The sequence below is a fragment of the Magnolia sinica genome, chromosome 10 (assembly GCF_029962835.1).
Source record: "Magnolia sinica isolate HGM2019 chromosome 10, MsV1, whole genome shotgun sequence".
Taxonomy (NCBI): domain Eukaryota; kingdom Viridiplantae; phylum Streptophyta; class Magnoliopsida; order Magnoliales; family Magnoliaceae; genus Magnolia; species Magnolia sinica.
Window position 1 is genome coordinate 65,092,860 of NC_080582.1, and position 21,039 is coordinate 65,113,898.

Here is a 21,039-nt window from a genome sequence, read left to right on the forward strand (position 1 = left end):
TGGTCGTGCATAAGTCTTTTAGGAATTTGGCATATGAAGGTATCTGTTTAACGACATCAAGCAGAGGAATGTTGACTTTTACCTGTTTCAACACCTCTAGGATATCCTGAGAGTTAGAGAGAGGTTTTGGTGAAACCAACCGTTGGGGGAATGGAGCAACTGGCTTCTCTAGAAGTTCCGGTTCTACTTTTTGTGGGGCATCACTGGATCCATCATTGTTGTCCTCTTCTGGTTCTTGAGGCTTTTCGGGCCTAACCGGAAGAGTTTTATCAATGATCTTCCCACTCCTAAGAGTGGTGATGGATTTAGCATGCCCCATCTGATTTGAAGAGCTGGGATCATTATTCTCGTACTGCGGTTTAGGATTGGGGATAGGTTGTGCAGGAAGCATCCCCTTTTCTATAACCGTCATACGAGAATCTATCTTTTGCATAAAATCTGTGATTCCCCGCATTGCCTGAGCCAGCTCTTGTATGGGATTTTGAACCGGTTCCTCTTGAGGTTTCACTTGATTTGGATTTTGATTGAAGAAACCTGGAGGAGTCGCCGTTTGTCCATTTCTCCAACTGAAGTTTGGATGATTTTTCCAGCCAGGATTGTATGTGTTGGAGTTAGGTCCAGTAAAAGGTCTTTGATAGTTATTTACGGCATTGGCTTGTTCATTCAACACTCCTCGAAAGGCAGGTATTGTAGGACAGTTTTCAGTTGTGTGAATGTTGCAATCACAGATGCCGCAAACAACTTCATTGACCTTATCCTTCTTTCCTTCCATGGCCTCAACTTTCCTTATGAGCGTAGTCACTTTACACTTGAGATCATCCTCTTCTTTTAAGAGATATAATCCACCTTTCTCCTTTGATTGAGTTGGCCTAGACGTGGTGTTCGACTTTGGGTAATAGTCCCAAGATTGTGTTTTTTCAGCCAAACTGTCGAGGTAGTCCCATACCTCGTTGACATCTTTATTAATGAATTCTCCATTACACATTGTCTCGACCATTTGGCGCATGGAAGATGTCAGTCCATCGTAGAAAAAATTTGTAATGCGCCACGTTTCAAATCCGTGTTGTGGGCATGAACTGACCAAATCTTTGAACCTTTCCCAACATTGGAAGAATGTTTCATCTTCCTTTTGGGCAAAGTTCATGATTGCTTTTCTGAGGGTAATCGTTTTATGATGTGGGAAGAATTTTTTTATGAATTCCCTCTGCATGTCGTTCCATGTGCCAATGGATCTAGGACGCAGTGAATGTAAGAGTCTAATCTCGACTTGTCAACATTAAGATTCACCTCGATATTTAAGGATACATTAGGAAAACATAATGTAGCTATTATTTCATCGAACTCTTTCAAATATAAATATGGACTTTCAGATTCAAGTCCATGGAATTTGGGAAGGAGTTGGATAACTCCTGGCTTGATGTCCATTTGTCCTGTGTTTTCAGGAAAAATCATGCATGAGGGCGTACTCACTCCCGCCGGTTGTAGAAAATCTCGTAAAGTACGAGGCGGGGGTGCCTGTTGCACCTCATTCTCATCTTGGGTATCCTCCACCCTGGGTGGAAGTAGAGGAGGTTGGTGTTCAGCCATAACTTCAGTTAACTCAGGGGATTTCGAGCGGTGTCTAGTCCTGCGATGGATAGTCAACCCCTCAACCAATCCTCCTTCAGTCAAGAGACGTCGAGTGTCGTCACGGGCCCACTTGGGCATGAAAACACTCGCAGCCCTCAGTTAAAAACTTAACCCTAGGAAAGAAAATCTAGAAAGAAAGAGAGAGTTGGAAAGAAATTACCAAATTGAAGTCCTAGGTTAAAACCCTGCAAAATAAAACAAAAATAAGTTAGATTCTACAAAGAAAAATAGCAGTAAATTAATTTCTAAAAGAAGGAATTCTTAAAAGAAAGTGGAAATTTCTAAAGTAAATTAGGAAAGATCTAAACTAGAGAGTAGATTATTAAAAGAGGACTGAAAGATAGGGAGTAGGGAAAGAGCTTACCAAATTAGAAATTTCTATCTTAAAGGCCTACAAAATAAGAAGGTTAGTTCCTAAAAAAAAAAAAAATATTCTAAAAATAAATTAGGAAAATAAATTAGATTCTAAAAGTGCTAGAATTAGAAAATTTCTAAAATTTAAACCCTAATTCTAAAAATATGAAAGAGTAGAGAGATTAGGAAGGAATTACCAATTGAGAAACTTATGTCCAGATCCTATAAAATAGGAAACAAGTTAGTTTTGAACTCAAATAGAAATAAATAAATAAATAAGTAAAACTAAGGTTAGTAAAATCCTAATCTTAAACTAATCCTAAAACCAATTAATTTCAGAAAATCGTAACTAACAGTCCCCGGCAACGGCGCCAAAAACTTGTTCACACCCCAAGTGCAGGGTTGTGATGTAGTAATAAACTCGGTAAGACCGAGGTCGAATCCACAGGGACTGATACCTGTACGTTATCTGAAACCAAGAAGAACTAGAACTAGTCGAAGATGCGATCTAAAACAAATAGAATTTAGGAAATAATTGCGGAATGATTATCTAAAACTTAAGTAACTCAGAGGAAGGAAACTAGGGATTCAGAGGATCCACTTGTAGGAATCAGGGAGATCTTATGCCAGTATCACAAATTATGGAAATTTACTGAACTGCCATTGATATAGGTTTCAAGAGATGAAAGGTGTATGAATTAGAATGGATTTCATCATCTAACCATGCCCAGGAGACAAAGTAAACAACAAGATTAAACTAATTACCAACCATTCAACAATGTATGAAGATCAGGAAGGGTACTGTCATCCTACCATGCTCATGGAGCCATGATGAACAACAGGGCTTCCTGACTTCATAAACATAAAAAAAAAGAAAAGGAGATATTCAAAGCCATTGCAAATCCATTGTAATTTCAGTCACAACAGACCATAAAAGACTAGGAAAAATATTCCTTGAACAATCAAATATATCAAATTCAGTTTATGCATTAAAGGCACAAAGTAGACTCTCCCATCTTGCTACAGGCTTCACCTCTTAGCCCTAGCTAAGAGATTTAGCCACACATGATATGGGCTAAACTTAATGCAAATAAAAAAATAAAAAGAGAAAGAAAAGAACAAGAAGGAAAGAAATAAAAGGAAACAAAAGAAGACAAAAAAACTTCACTCTCTCTTCAATCCTCTCGCTTAGTTCCCCTGCCCCAGCAAAGAATTCCTCCCTTTTTATTAGTCTTCCCGACGGTGGCTGGAGAGTGTGCAAGTTTTTGTTTACGCAGGCAGCGTGCGCAACATCTCTCGCAGCAGAAATACCCGCCAACTCACTTGTATTTCGATAGAAAGTGCGGGACATACCGCTCATATCCGTGGATTTTGGCATCGTGGCGTTGCTTGACTCTTCCTTGGCTTTCATACGGACGGTCCAGATCGGTCGAATGGGTCATTCTGGTGGGCCACTTCATCGAACCGCGTCCGGTGATCACGGACGCGCTGCCTGCGCAAACGGCTTGCGCTGAGATGATTTGTGGGTCCCTGTTCGGCGTCGGAGAGCAAATCCATTCCGTCCATTAACTTCTTGGCAAGATTTCGGGTGGAAATGACAGGTTTTGGAGTGATTTTGATATGGTCCACCTGACTTTTCTCGTCGCCGTTCGTCCGACGTTTAAACGCTCGAAATTGATCTCAACTTGGACTGCAAAATTTCTCCACCTAGGCTGTGATGATGGGGACCAAATAAATCTCATGGATGGTCCGGATTACCAATCCGATGCTGATCAAGCTCACACAACAGCCTGAGAAGGCCGGGCGACGTTCGGTTTTTACGGACGTCCGTAACAGAGGTGCGCTGATGCATGGTGGGGTCCACTTAGACTGATCATATGGAGAGTACAATCCAATATAAAAGCCTCTGCATCTGACCTTGATCTTGATCCCGAGTTTAGAGAGAAACCGTGGTTCGGATGGGCCACACCGTCGGTCGACGCAAGGATGAATTCTTGTAGATGTGAGCTTGGCGGCATGCATAGATAAATAAAAACAGTGAGTATTGGGATAAAATCGTGGTCTTCACACGATGAACGGCTTGGATCACCAAAAACGATGATGATGGTGGGCCACTTCATCAGCAACGGGTGCCCTGCTGCGGAAAAAAACAGAGACTTCCTTCTCTGTGAAGGAGAGTCGAATGCTGCGGGTCAAAGTCGGTTTGACCCGACTTAGCGTTCGGTGCACCTCTGTTGCACGTATGCTATGTCCACTCATCCTATGTAAATGGGTCCCACCGTGATGTTTTGAGCAATCCACTCCATCCGTCCCTTCTTCCAGATAATTTCACGAGTCGAGCCCAAGTTGGCAGCATATCCAGTGATCAAATGGGCCCCGAATCAGAGATTTATGGCCTGATTTATCCGTTGGGCCACTTCCCTAGGAGTCCAAAGGCTGAATTTTGAAGTGTACGGTTAATTTATGGCCCTCAGGGCATGTATGAAGTTTCGACCTGAACGGATAGTGGGAACCCTGTGATCTTTCATTATGAACCAATTTTGGGCCACTTGAACTTCAGTTTCTCGATTTTCGCTGATCTTCGGTGTGTAAATTCGATGATCTTGGTCCCCTGGGGTCCGTCCCTTGCCTTGGTGTCATCAGAGCATTAAATCGCAGCTTTAAACACCCTTTCTTAGTCTCAGTTCGTAATTACACCTTGTATCACCTACACAGTTAAACCAAGCCGTTAAACAGAGTCATGCTCATAAATCCAGGTAATAAATGGGGTCTGATATGCAATATCGTGGGAGGGAGATTGCTTGTATAACCCCATGATAAATATCCAATTTAAGTTGAAAAAGACCAAGCAACTATTAAAGGTATGGAACAAGGAAGTGTTTGGGAATGTTTTCAATCAGATCAAGGAGGCTGAGGCCGATTCCAATTGTCAAGACCTATTGTTGAGGCTGATTATCGAGGCCGATTCTGATTGTAGAGGCTGATTGTTGAGGTCGATTCTGATTTTGATTGTCGAGGCCAATTTTGATTTCGATTGTCAAGGTCGATTCCGATTGTCGAGCCTGATTGTTGAGGCCGATTTTGATTTCGATTATCGAGGCCAATTATCGTGGCCGATTATCGAGGCCGATTTTGATTCCGATTGTCGAGGCCGGATGTTGAGGCCAATTGTTGAGGCCTAATGTGATGTATATGCAGCCCGTATTTGAGGCCTATTATGATGTGCATTTGACCCGTGTTTGAGGCCCAATGTGATGTATATACGGCCCATATTTGAGGCCTGTTGTGATGTGTATTTCACCCGTGTTTAAGGCCCAATATGATGTATATGAGGCCTATGTGATGAGGCCCATTGTGGTGCATTTGAGGGCCAGGCGATGAAGCTCATTGTGATATATATTGGGCCTATATGAGAGGCCCATCGTGATATGTATTAAGTTCTCGAGTGAGGTCCATGGTGTTGTATATTAGGCCCTTATATGAGGTCATGGATCCACTATATGTTAGGCTCTATGTGGGCCATTCCTTGGGGGCAATGTTGGTTAAATGTCCACAATGTCAAGGTTGATTGTTGATGCTGGTTATTGATATCGATTATGAGTCAGCACAACATTATGATACATGCCCATACGCATCATCTGCATATTTATTATGAGATGTGATTGACCATTGCATATGCCATAGTACAGATGGTTATAGGACTCCCTGATGGGTGGAGTTATCCCACATGAGCACACAGCATGTGCAGGATTAATGCATGATTGGAGTACATGACTCATGCATCTTGCATTGTGTGATTATGATTACTATACGCCCTAGCGACATCAGGGCTGTGACCTCCACAGGTATGTCGTAGATGACCAGATGGGACACTAAAAATGTTTGAGTTCGAGCATCTGGGCACTTTGGATATCCGTGGGTGAAAGTCCCTAAACCTCCAAGGCCAGGAGATGCCCCAACGTCAAGACCAAGTGGATACATGAGTGTCTAAGTGCTAAATACCCGGAGGCCGCGTCTCCCACTATGTCTGGTCGATTGGGAGGGGGTGTGGCCTTATCCACCCAAGTGAGGGGGCTATAAGCTAGGCTGAGTTTGACCAACTCCCAAATGGGTCTGTTATCAACGAGCTGGGTAGGCATTGGTATACTACTGGCAGGTGGGTAGTGAGGTCTTTTCCACTCGCTGGGCTACACGGCTGGTTGGGGGGATAGCCAGCTTGGAGTGTAATAGACCCCGATGATGATCTCAAAAATGTACAGTACTGATTTGTGGACTGATTGAGCAGGAGTTATATACTTAGCATTATACTCATCCATCATTCATTCACTATCCACTTGGGCTGGTCGTACGCAACTAATTGTTATGTGTACTTTCACAATAGCCAGAATTTCGGTTGGGGCATGCGACTGACCTGAGATCAAGAACTTACCACATTGAGTTTATCTATCCAAATTTAGGTATGAGATTGGTTTAGATAGAAGTCCTTTGTGATAGGCCGCATAGCTTGCGATACCATGTACTATCATCCCGACTTCATACTGCAGCTTGGTCATTTCATTCGCACCACATATTGCATATCGCATTACATCCTCGCATATGGCATTTTGGGTTGCTATGTTTCTGCATTTATATGACCTAGATGAGGCTGATGATATTCATAGCTCTTTCGAATTGCATATTATATTGCATCCTCGATATCTGATATCTGGTTCATTATGTTTCAGTATTACATAGTCGATTTACATTACTTTCTCAGTAGATGACATTGGGTTGATATATCTTTTCATCGCATATCCTGGATAAGGTTGATGATATTTTTATGGACTTGTCAGTATTTCCACTTACTTTGATATCGTATGATTCATGATCTTGCCAGTATTTCCGATATTGTGTGATTATGGCATTCTATTGCTTACTTGGCACTTACCTTATGCACAAACTTTCACCACTTTCTAAGCTTTCTATAAGCTTATGCACGATAAATGCATGCAGATGGCGTTAAGTTGTAGCAACGTTGAGCTTGGAGCATGCAGTGGACTTCTGGAGCTTTGATTTTCGATATATGTATTTCCCTTTCAGTATTGTATTCAAATGATTTTATTAATGGATATGTGATGATGATGTTTCCTCTGTGATTTGGGTGATTTGGGTAAACATGTGGTTATGCTTCTTATGAGAAAATGTATGTTGAAAAATCCTCCTTATAGGATCCCAGGATCAAAATCTGGAGTATGGGCGCTGGGAGCCGAGAATGGGGTACTACAGAGACTGTCGGCACCAGATTCGGCGATCGGGATTCCTGTGAGTCCGATCTCTGGGTTTAGGGCGTGACAGAAGTTGGTATCAGAGCATAACTTGGGAATACCTGATGATAACATCACATATCTACTGATAGCTACCCTTTACTCTATGACTGTTGAGAACTTAGAATGCTTAGATCCCCAAGTTCGAATAACTTAGAGATTTTCTGATATAGCTACTGTCACGCCCCGAACTCGGAAACCGGGCTAACAAAATTGCCGATCATCGAATCCGGCTCCGACAGCCTCCGTAAAACCCCATTCTCGGCTCCCGGTACCCATTTACCAGGTTCCGATCCTGAGATCCCATAAGGAGGATTTCTAATATCATTTGATTCATAATGAGCATAACCAAAAGCATAACCCATGAATAATAAACACAAGAACACCATCACAAAATCCACTATGATCAAAAACTTTAAGTACAATGCGTCTGAAGGAAAATACAAGATATTGCGAATAATAAAACTCCAAAGGCTAGACCACACACTCCTGTTGCTGCTATGCTACGGCTGCAACCTGGCGTCACCTGCACGCATCAATCGTGCATAAGCTTATAGAAAGCTTAGAGGGTGGTGTAAGTGTGTGCACAATATGAGCGTGCTCAGGATGCAAGGTCAGAGAAATGTGGGATCATGCTGATGGACACATGTATGCAATCAGCCATACCATGGCCATGCGGTGCAAAACATGAATGCGATCGGCCACATCAAAGCCATGGGATGCAGAGTGTAAGTCAAGCATGTCAATCCTCATCCACATATCAATGCAGCTCCTCACTAGAGCATCAAATCAGTGCGGTTCTCAGTATGGATAATCACCGGGGTCAAGTACACTCTACGCCAGCTTGCCGCCCCTATTGGACGCACAACTGGGAGGGTGGAAGAGACCTCACTATCCGCCTGCCAATATCGGGCCCGACTCATCGATAGCGGATCGATTCCTCAAGATGGTCAAACTCAACCTAGAAATTGCCCCCTCACTCAGGCGAGTAAGGTCACACCCCTTTCCAACCGACCATGACACAGTGGGAGACACGGCCTACTAGTATAAGGCCCTCGCGCGCTCGCGTATCCACTCTGTCTCGACGTTGGAGTCATCCTCTAGTACCATCGGGTTTAGGAATTTTCACCCAGAGACATCTATGGCGCCCGTATGCTAGAACCAAATATTTTCGGTATCCAATCCTGTCATCCACGATGTGTCTGTGGAGGCTATGGCCCTGGTGTCACTAGGGCATACGATAATCACAATCACACAATGCAAGTGCATGTATCATACTGTCAGACATGCAACAATCCTGCACGTACCGAGCGCTCATGTGGGGCGACTCCGCCTATCAGGGAGCCCATAGACGATCTGCCCAAAGGCATATGCTATGATCAGTCACTTCTCATATCAGGCATTAATATGATACGAATGATCATGAATCATGGATCTATACTAAACATGTATAAAGAGATGGGCTCTGTGTATAACGGAAATAGGCTTAGACGGCCTACTTACTACAAGTATGGGCCTATTAGTGGGCCTTAGGGAGAGTGACAATGCGGACATTTAACCAACATTGTACTTGCAATGTGGACGTCAAACCAACATTGTTCCCAAGGCATAGCCCACTACAATAGTCAACACATGAACCATGGTAGAATCACGTTGTAATGGGCCTTATATAGATCTTGTTGGGCCTCGACCCAAGGGCCCAAATACATCAAATGGGCCTCAAACCATGGGCTCATATATCTCAAGTGGGCCTTAGTGGGCAAGCCACAAATACATCAAGCTGGGCCCAATCACATGAGCCTTACATACTTCATAATGGGCCTCATAATATGGGCCTTTTACAAGTCAAGGTAGGCCTCAACAAGGATCACCAATACATCAAGATGGGCCTCAACAATGGGCCTTAAATTATCTCCAAAAATGATTGGATAGTTGGATAAAACACATGCATCATGATGGAGCCTACTTTAATGGAGGGTGTGGTTTACAATACATACATAAGTGGGTCTCATGAGGGGCCTACCATAATGTTTATTTTCCACCCAACTGTTCATAAGGCCACGTGGACCAAGGTAGGGCCCACTGTAATATTTATTTTCCACCCACCTGGGCCCACTTGTAATATTTATTTACATCCAACCTGTACATAAGGTCATGTGGACCAGGGCCCACCATAACATTTATTTACATCCAACCTGTTCACAAGGCCACGTGGATCAAGGGGGTAGGGCCCACTGAAATATTTATTTGCCACCAATCTGTTGACTGGTCACGTGGGCAGGAGCCCACCGTGATATTTATATGCCGTCCAACCTGTTTATAAGGTCACTTGGACCTAGGGGTGGGCGTGGGGCCCACCAAAACGTGGTTCACAAATCCAGCCCACCCATTATGTGAGTCCCACCTGGCTGACGGTCCAGACCAAGTTTCAGCAACATCCAAAACTCAGGTAGGCCCCACCAAGTGATTTTATATGTTTTGGCATGTCTTCGCATGATTTTAAATATGTATTGGGCCCATCCAAACAGTGGATGGTGTGGATCATCACCTGCAATAGGGTGGGCCACACTGTCTGATGTAGATGGACGGGGTAAATATAACACATATTGGTGGGATCCATACCATCACAAAGAAAGAGAGAGAGAGAGAGAGAGAGAGAGAAATATACAGTGAGATAGAGGGGCCCCGCCACTATGGGCCCCTCTTGCTTAAATCACATACATCAAAATGGGTCCCACCAACAAGTGGACCCTAAAATCGAAAATAACGGTAAATCACCCACCTTATCTTCCTTCTTCTTAGTCCCTTAGACTCCAATGCTCCTTAGCTTGCCTTTTGATGGAGGTTGATGGGAGATTGATGGTGTGGATGAAAGATGAGAGGGTGTAGATGGAAGATGAGAAGGTGGACCACACTTGTGGTTTAGGAGAGAGGGGTTAGACGTGTGAAATTTTTTGTTGATTGGGAGATTTGCGAAATGAGAGAGAGAGAGAAGTGATGGGTGATAAGAGGTGATGGAGTGATGGGTGATGTAAGGAGAGGTGATGGGAGGTATGGTTTGGTTTAAAAATTGGTAAAAGAGGGATGGGTAGGGAGAGAGAGTTGACTTATGGAAAAGAGAGAGATGGGTTACATGTACTTGACTTGTACTTGAGGTATGAAGTATACTTGATTGATTGATTGAATGATGGGACATGTGGTAGAGATTCCCTCGTAATTTATAACATGCAGCGTTTCTTCGGAATAAACGCAAATCGACATCTTCTAGCCTGGGTATCGGTTCGGTGCGCGAGTCGCGGCGTTGGAACTGCGGCGACGGCGCGGTCGCTATGATACAAGTTTTGGTTCGAGCCGACTTCGGTATGCAGGACCTGGTTTAGGATTACACGCAATCGTCGGATATGGTGTGAAGGTTGCCGGAAATGCGGAAGCTAACGGAACGGTACAGACTAGGATACTGGTCCTACAACTCTCCCCTCCAAATAAAAATATCATCCTCGAAATTTACACAATCATCACAATCAGACTAACTCATGATAGAAGAGGAAACAAGGTATCATCAATAAAATCAGAGACAACATACATGATATAACATATAATCAATCATCAAAGAGGTGGGGATAGCGCTCTCGAATCTCAGCCTCGCGCTCCCAAGACGCCTCGTCAACAGAATGGTGACCCCACTGAACCTTCACCAAGGGGATGACCATGGTTCGGAGGACCTGCTCCTTCCGATCAAGGATACGAACTGGTTGCTCAATGTAAGAAGCGTCCTCACGAACCTCCAATGGCTGCCAATCGATAACAGGAACTATGTCTAACCCACACTTCCTCAACATAGAGACGTGGAAAACATTGTGGACGCCAGACAACTGAGATGGTAAGGCAAGACGATAGGCCACAGCGCCAATGCACTCAGTGATATCGAAAGGTCCAATGAATCTTGGGGCAAGCTTGCCCTTCGCTCCAAATCGAACTACACCCTTCATGGGTGAGACCTTAAGAGACACATGGTCCCCTACATCAAACTCCAAGGGACGATGCCGATAATTAGCAAAACTCTTCTGCCGGCTCTAAGCTGTGTGCATCCTCTGCCTGATGATATCGATAACCTCTGATGTCTCCTGCACAAGCTCGGGACCTAAGAGATGCCACTCTCCAACCTCGGTCCAACAACTCAGAGATCTGCACGGTCTGCCATACAATGCCTCAAAAGGAGTCATGCCAATAGTCACCTGATAGCTGTTGTTGTATGCGAACTCAGCCAATCATAGATACTCATCCAAGCTACCCCCAAAGTCAATCAAACAGGCCCGAAGCATATCCTCAAGGATCTGGTTAACCCTCTCGGTCTGGCCATCGGTCTGCGGATGGTACGCGGTACTGAGCTGCAAATCAGTGCCCATAGTTCTCTGAAAGCTCCTCCAAAACTGAGACGTGAACCTCGGGTCTTGGTCAGCAATGATCGAGACTGGAACGCCGTGCAGTCTCACAATCTCCTCGATGAATAACATAGCAAGCCGGTCCAAAGGCCAAGTCGCACGAATCGCAAGAAAATGTGCCGACTTAGGCAGACGGTCTACGACAACCTAGATGGCGTCATGACCGCGCTGAGTCCTCGGTAAACCATGATAAAATTGGTAGATATGTGCTCCCACTTCTACGTCGGGACACTCAATGGCTGCAATAGACCAGGGGGTCTCTGATGATCGGCCTTGACATGCTGGCATGTATCACACTCGGCCACAAAACTGGCGATCTGGCACTTCATCCCCGTCCAAAAATACTGTCTCCTCATATCATGATACATCTTCATCGAGCTAGGGTGGATAGAAAACCGCGATCAATGTGCCTCGGTCATAAGATCTCTATGCAACTCAGGAATATCCGGGACACACAATCGGCCTTTGAAGCAAAGTCCACCATCAGAACCAATCTGTCAATCTGTCTGACTCTCAGATGCCGCCTCTTCTCAGTAATCCTGTCTGTTGAGCCTCAATCACCCTTGCAATAAGAGAAGATTGAATCGACAGGCTCGATAACTGAACGATAGAAGACTGCAGACCAAAATCAAAGTCGTACTCTGCTATATCCTCGAGCATCCTCCACTCCTGAATCATCATATGTGCCACCAGGCCTCGTGGCTGACAGCTGAGGGCATCCGCCACCACATTCGCCTTGCTTGGGTGGTACTGGAGGTCGAAATCATAATCCTTCAGAAGCTCCATCCAGCGTCTCTGTCTCATGTTCAGCTCGGACTGAGAGAATAGATACTTCAAGCTCTTGTGGTCAGAGAAGAGCTCGAACCTGACCCCATAGAGATAATGTCTCCACACCTTAGTGCGAAGATGACTGCTGCCAACTCCAAATCGTGTGTGGGGTAGTTCAGCTCATGAACCTTGAGCTGACGAGACGCAAATGCTACAGGTCTGCCGTACTGCATCAGGACAGCACACAATCCAATACGCGAAGCATCAGTAAATACCACGAATCCATCACTCCCAGAGGGAAGAGTGAGGACAGGAGCGGACGTCAGACGGTCCTTTAGCTCCATAAATGCTCGCTCACAGGCGTCACTCCAAATAAACTCTGCGCCCTTCCGAGTCAACCTGGTCAACGGGGCTGCAATACGGGAGAAGCCCTCAATGAAACGCCGATAATATCCCGCTAAACCAAGGAAACTGCAGATCTCGGACGCAGTCGTGGGCTGGCCCCACTGACGCACTGCCTCAACCTTCGAGGGGTCCACTGCGACACCCTCCCTCGTCACCACGTGACCGAGGAATCTCACCTCCTCCTACCAGAACTTGTACTTCTCCAGCTTCGCATACAGCTGGTGGGCACGGAGGGTCTGTAAGGCGATCTCCAGATGCTACATATGGTCCTCACGGGTCCTCGAATATATCAGAATGTCATCGATGAAGACCACAACAAACTGATCGAGATATGGACAGAAGACCTCGTTCATCAACTGCATGAAGACCGCGGGTGCATTGGTCAGTCCGAAGGACATGACCTGAAACTCAAAATGACCATAACGCGTCCTGAAAGCCATCTTCGGGACGTCCTCCTCTCGGACACGAATCTGATGATAACCGAAACGCAGGTCAATCTTTGAAAAGAACTGTGCACCCTGCAGCTGATCAAATAAATCGTCTATCCTCGGGAGCGGGTACTTGTTCTTAATCGTGACCCGGTTGATCTCGCGGTAATTCATGCAGAGCCTCAACGAGCCATACTTCTTCCTAACGAAGATATCGGCGCTCCCCAAGGTGAACTGTTCGGACGAATGAATCCCAACTCACAGCTCGTCCAACTGACGCTGCAGCTCACGCAACTCCATCGGTGCCATACGGTACGGGGCCTTCGAGATAGGCGCGGTACCGAGCACAAGATCGATCTAGAACTCAATATGACGGCGCGACGACAACCCCAGAATCTCCTGGAACACGTCAGGGAATTCACAGACCACTGGCAACCGATCAATACACAAGGCAATAGGCTCCTCGACTGCGCAGGACATCAAACATGACAACGGCTCTCCTCTGGGCTCGGCAATGAACTGAAATTGTGGCAAGCCTGGTATAGAGAATGTGACGGTCCTTGCAGAACAGTCCAACACGGTGTGGTACTCGGCAAGGTAATCCATGCCTAGGATGACATCAAAATCTGACATCGGCAGCACAAATAAATCGACGGGCAAAAAGATATCACCGACCAGAATCGGGCAAGATGAACAGAAACGGCCCAACACTGAAGTCTTCCCCAAGGGCATTGACACGGTCAACCCCTCGCGAGCAGACTCTATCGGCAATCTAGTCAAATGACAAAAATCTTCGGAATGAATGAATGCGATGCACCGGAATCAAATAGCACTCGGACGATGCATGAAGAGACAAGAAGTATACCCTCAATGACTCCTCCAGATGACTGCGGATCCTGCTGAGCCGCATAGAACCTAGCCTGAGCTAGCTGGGGAGGTGCCTGTCCCCTCTGAGGTCCCTGATGGTTCTTCTGCTGATATTGCTGAGGCGCTCGAAACTTCTGCATCTGCTGCTGGGGTCTCGGAGGCTGGTGCTACTACTGAGGGGGCCTCGGTGGTGGAATCTGTTGTCGCTGCTACTGCGGAGGCTGCTGTGATGCTCTCAGCTGCTGCTGTGAAGGCTGCTATGGTGCTCTCGGCTGCTGCTGCCGAGGTCGGGGACACTCCTACCTACGGCATCCTATCCCACCACATCCATAGCAAGTGTCAGAAAGCTGTCTCTACGGTGGTGCAGCTGGGGGTGCCGACGGTGCTACTGGTGCTCTGGCAGGTGGGTGGCTCCTATACCTCTGTGGTCGTTGCTGCTGTTGGGAGCTACTAGAGGGGATCTGCCTCTTCTGACCCCTCCTCTGATCTCTGTCATCCTACGAGCTGGCCCACTCAGTCTCGTAGATCTGAGCCCTCCACACTACTGCCTGAAAGGTCAGAAGCTCATGCCCAATCACACGGCCTCGAAGACCATAATGCAAGCCATTCTCGAAACGGCGGGCCTTCTGCCCCTCATCATCAACCATATATGGCGCAAACCTCGATAGCGCCACGAAATGGGCCGCATACTGTGTCACGGTCATGTCTCCCTGCACCAGAGTCTCGAACTCTAGTGCCCTCTAACGGTGAATATGATCAAGGAAGTACTGCTCCTCGAATCGGTCTATAAAATCATCCCATGTCCAGACGAAGTCGGGCCCTACAACACGGGTAACCGAGGTCCACCAGTGCTCGGCCTCACCCTGAAGAAGAAATACTGCCAACCGGACTCACTGCTCGGTCGTACATGACATGGTATTGAAGATCTTCTCCACATCAGAGCGCCATCTCTCAGCTTCTGTCGGATCTGGCTCGACCTGGAAACGCGGAGGATCAAGCTGTCTGAACTCACGAAGAAGGGCGCTCATGCGCTCCTACTCGGCCTGGGCTGGAGAAACAACTGGGCGCTTGCCCTGCCCCTGAAGCGTAGCAGTCACCGCCTGCAACATCTGTTGTAGCTGCGAGGCACTCACAGGCACGGGCCTAGACGGCCTACTTACTACAAGTATAGGCCTATCAGTGGGCCTTAGCGAGAGTCACAATGCGGACATTTAACCAACATTGTACTTGCAATGTGGACGTCAAACCAACATTGTTCCCAAGGCATAGCCCACTACAATAGTCAACACATGAACCATGGTAGAATCACGTTGTAATGGGCCTTATATAGATCTTGTTGGGCCTCGACCCAAGGGCCCAAATACATCAAATGGGCCTCAAACCATGGGCTCATATATCTCAAGTGGGCCTTAGTGGGCAGGCCACAAATACATCAAGCTGGGCTCAATCACACGAGCCTTACATACTTCACAATGGGCCTCATAATATGGGCCTTGTACAAGTCAAGGTAGGCCTCAACAAGGATCACCAATACATTAAGATGGGCCTCAACAATGGGCCTTAAATTATCTCCAAAAATGATTGGATAGTTGGATGAAACACATGCATCATGGTGGAGCCCACTTTAATGGAGGGTGTGGTTTACAATACATACATATGTGGGTCCCATGTGGGGCCTACCATAATGTTTATTTTCCACCCAACTGTTCATAAGGCCACGTGGACCAAGGTAGGGCCCACTGTAATATTTATTTTCCACCCACCTGGGCCCACTTATAATATTTATTTACATCCAACCTGTACATAAGGTCATGTGGACCAGGGCCCACCATAACGTTTATTTACATCCAACCTATTCACAAGGCCACGTGGACCAGGGGGGTAGGGCCCACTGAAATATTTATTTGCCACCAATCTATTGACTGGTCACATGGGCAGGAGCCCACCGTGATATTTATATGCCATCCAACCTGTTTATAAGGTCACTTGGACCTGGGGGTGGGCGTGGGGCCCACCGAAACGTGGTTCACAAATCCAGCCCACCCATTATGTGAGTCCTACCTGGCTAACGGTCTAGACCAAGTTTCAGCAACATCCAAAACTCAGGTAGGCCCCACTAAGTGATTTTATATGTTTTAGCATGTCTTCGCATGATTTTAAATGATGTAGCCCACCGGAGTTCCGTATAAGGCTGATTTTTGGGGTGGACACCTGGTCTGAGGGGACCCAACAAGTGCATGGTGTGGATGTTTGAAATGCATCACAGTGGGGCCCACAGCTGGGGCTGTGAGGCCCAACTCGTCCGTCTGCCCGCCCGCTGACAGCGGCAGCAGTAGATGCACTGCCTTCTATACCATTTTTTTTTGAAAAACCAAAGATCTGATGGTTTTTGATGGATGGGGCCCACCACAGACGAATCCATCCCAGCCATTGGTCCCTATGGATCGATACAATCCCATCGAGTCCAATATTGGGTGGTTTTTGCTATACAGGAGCATCAGGGAGGTATTTTAATGGTAGGAAACTTGTTTGCTATGCTACGGCCCATCATAAATTCGGATTGAGATCATTTTTTGGCTCAACGCCTAAAATGATCTGGGAAATAGGATGGTCGGCTTGGATTATATAAAAACATCAAGGCGGGGCCTGCATGAGTGGCCCACCACTCCCTTCTCTTTTGGCTAGCTCGTTAGTACACTCCCATGTCAATTTACACTTCACTATTCGCTAACGTCCAGTGTCCAGGGACGCTGGACGACATACATAAACACATCATTGTGGTGGGTCCCATGTGGATGTGGCCCACCAACATATATACATATAATATATATCTTATATTATATATATACAATACATATTATATTATATATATTATATATATTATATAAAATATAACATATAGAAAGAAGGATGTATTGGGCCCATCCAAACAGTGGATGGTGTGGATCATCACCTACAATAAGGTGGGCCACACCGTCTGATGTAGATGGATGGGGTAAATATAACACATATTGGTGGGATCCACACCATCACAAAGAAAGAGAGACAGAGAGAGAGAAATATATGGTGAGATAGAGGGACCCCGCCACTATGGGCCCCTCTTGCTTAAATCACATACATCAAAATGGGTCCCACCAACAAGTGGGCCCTAAAATCGAAAATAACGGTAAATCACCCACCTTATCTTCCTTCTTCTTGGTCCCTTAAACTCCAATGCTCCTTAGCTTGCCTTTTGATAGAGGTTGATGGGAGATTGATGGTGTGGATGAAAGATGAGAGGGTGTAGATGGAAGATGAGAAGGTGGACCACACTTGTGGTTTGGGAGAGAGGGGTTGGACGTGTGAAATTTTTTGTTGATTGGGAGATTTGAGAAATGAGAGAGAGAGAGAAGTGATGGGTGATAAGAGGTGATGGAGTGATGGGTGATGTAAGGAGAGGTGATGGGAGGTATGGTTTGGTTTGAAAATTGGTAAAAGATGGATGGGGAGGGAGAGAGAGTTGACTTATGGAAAAGAGAGAGATGGGTTGCATGTACTTGACTTGTACTTGAGGTATGGAGTGTACTTGATTGATTGATTGGTTGATGGGACAAGTGGTAGAGATTCCCTCGTAATTAGCAACGCGCAGTGTTTCTTCGGAATAAACGCAGACCGACATCTTCTAGCATGGGTATCAATTCGGTGAGCGAGTCCCGGCGTTGGAACCGCGGCGACGGCGCGGTCACTATGATACAAGTTTCGGTTTAAGCCGACTTCGGTATGCGGGACCTAGTTTAGGATTGCGTGCAATCGTCGAATACGGTGTGAAGGTTGCTGAAATTCGACCGGAAGGACCGCGAAAATTAACGAAACGGTACAGACTAGGATATGGGTCTTACAGCTACCTACCGTTGAGATTGTGAGGCTGTATAGTATTCTATTTTCAATCATTTCTGATTCGGGATCCGAGGATCAGTGAGATCATCATAGTGATGAGGCGTCTTAGGAGCGCAAGGCTGAGATTCGTGGGCTTTATCCCCATCTCTTAGGTGTTTGATGATGTTAGTATGTTGTGTTCTGATTATAACTATAACGAGAGGATTTCCCTCCCTTGTGAACATTGTATTAGTTGTGTCATGTTTTAAGTTTTGAGGACGAAATTTTTATTAGGAGGGGAGAGCCATAAGACCCATATCCTAGCTTGTACTGTTTTGAAGGCTTCCGTGGTCCTCCTAGTCGAATTTCGGCGACCCGCGATCTGTTATCAGCGTCTGCGTGCGATCTTAAGTCGTGTCCAGTATATCAAAGTTGGCTCGACTCGAAACTTATATCCTTGCAACTGCCCCAACGCCGCGGTTCCAATGCTGTGTATTACACACCGAGTTGATACCTAGGCTAAGAGATGTAGGCCTGCGTTCAGTTCGAGGAAAATGCCGCGCATTTGCATACCCAAGACAATCTTTCAAATCAATCACGTCACAACCCATCAATCAAGTACCACATCACCTCACATGTCAAGTACAAACCCTATCCCCAAGCAACCCCAAAGTCAAAGCAATCCATACCCCTCTTACACAATCCACCCCAAAAGTCAACAAATCTCTCACCTCACCCATCACTCCATCACCCATCCCTCTCTCTCCTTACAACCCTCTCTCTCTCTCATTTCTCAAGCCTATCTCCCAAGCGACCAAGCTCAAATGTATGAGCTTCCCAAGCTCTCATGGAGAAGCTCTAATGTGGCCCACTTCTTACCCTCTCATCTCCCATCTCAACCATCAAAACTTCATCATCTTCCGTTGAAATCAAAGCCAAAGAGTTCGTCATTCCATCAAACCAAGAAGGAGGCCAATAGGTGAGTGATCCACCGTTAGTTGCTATTAAAAGGCCCACTTAATGTTGGACCTATTTTTTAATGTATGTATTGTGATCATGGAGGGCTCATAGTGACAGGGTTCCTCCATCACCATCCGATCTCTCCTTTATTTTATGTCTCTCTCTCTTTTCTTTTTGTATGATAATGATGATGATGAGGTGTGTGGCCCACCATGATGTTTACATCTAAGCCATCTACCAGTAACCCCATCCATGTGGGACACACCATGATGTTTGTATGTCATCCCAACAATCCATCTAGGACGTGGCCCACCCCACATGTGTGGGTGGGGCCCTCCTTGATGTATTTATTCTAATCCACCCCGTCCATTCACCCTAATCGGTGTGGCCCACCATGATTTATGTATTTTATCAATGCCATCCATCTATTTTATCCAAGCCATCTAGCGGGCCTGGATGATGAGAAAACACAAATATTAGACCGATCCAAAATAGGTGGGCCATGTGAGACCCACCTTGATGAGGTATATATCCACATCGTCCGTCCAGTGTCCCTGGATGCTGGACGTACAATGGAGACTGGACTGACGGTAAAGATGGCCAATAGTGAAGTGTGAACGGACAGTGGGGTGTAGCTAACAGTGAAGTGTTAACTGACAGTGGGGTGTAGCTAACAGTGAAGTGTGAACTGACGGTGGAGTGTACCACCCAGCTAACCCTTTTCTTTTCTTTTAAATATAATATAATAAATATTATATATATATATATATATATTATACCATTAGGTGGGCCACGTCTATGTGGGACCCACTATGATGTCTGTGTTGTATCCATACCGTCCAGCGTCCAAGGATGCTGGACATCGGCCGTGTAGTGTGAGCAGATAGTGGGGCCTACTACCCAGTTTAAAAATAATAATAATAATAATATATCTTATTAAATGGGAGGGTAGCCCATCACATGGGACCCACCTCCTTTTTCTTTAAAGAGCTGCAACGTGCAGCAACACTTCGTCGGCAGGGTTCGTAGGACCCAATCACGTTGTCCATCCATTGGATGAGCCACACCGCATTGCATGTGATGGTGGGACCCACCCCACGTGTGGGATACCCCCTTGATGTATGTCACTGTCCAGGCCATCCAGGGCCTGGACATTGATATATATATATATATATATATATATATATATATATATATATATATATATACATGATGGTAGGACCCACCTCTGCCTTTCTAATGCAGCTAGCTGCATATACAGCAGCTATATAGCTGCTCCTTTGATGGCAACAAGCCCACAGGCCCCACATTGATGTATGTATTTTAGCTACACCATCCACTATTTGGACGGTGCGGCCACCATGATGCACACGTTATATCCATACCGTCCAAACATTTTGAGATATCATTTTATGGTATGAGTGTAAGGATGAGTCAGATCTAAAGTTCAAGTGGACCCCACCATTTAAATAGTTGACCATAACATCCACCGTTCAAACTCCTGAGGGCCACAGTAGTTTCCAATTATGGTTATGTTTGTTTTCATTTCATTTATGTCTATGTTAACTTATGAATAAGTCAGTGCAGCCTATTTGATATACATAAAGCCCATTGGTGCAGCCCATAATAATGTATTTTGGCCCATGAGAGGGGCCCACCCGTTTGTATTGTTTGGCTCATGTAATGAGGCCCACTTGATATATGAGGCCTAGTATTGAGGCCTGTTCGATGAGGCCCACATGATATATTTAAGGCCCATGTGCAAGGCCCACCTGTTGTGTATTCGAGGCCTAGATACGTAGCCCATTTGATGCATATGAGGCCCAAGCAGTGCGGCCCACTTATTGTATATAAGGCCCACGTATGAGGCCCATGGTAACGCATCTACGACCCATTTGATGAGGCCCATTGCGATAGCTTGGAGGCCCATGGGACGTGGCCCATTGTGATATATCCGAGGCTCATGGGCGCGGTCCATTAAGGTGTATCTGAGGTCCATGGGCGTGGCTCATTGTGTTACGTTAGAGG

General features: G+C 45.8%; 1 non-coding gene across 1 annotated transcript; it reads left to right on the forward strand.

Annotated features, from left to right (window-relative positions):
• The first annotated feature begins 1,055 nt into the window (after window positions 1-1,055).
• LOC131217748 (small nucleolar RNA R71) lies at window positions 1,056-1,162 on the forward strand. The gene has a single exon (XR_009157339.1). It is a non-coding gene; the product is annotated as a small nucleolar RNA R71 (small nucleolar RNA).
• The last annotated feature ends 19,877 nt before the right edge of the window (window positions 1,163-21,039 follow it).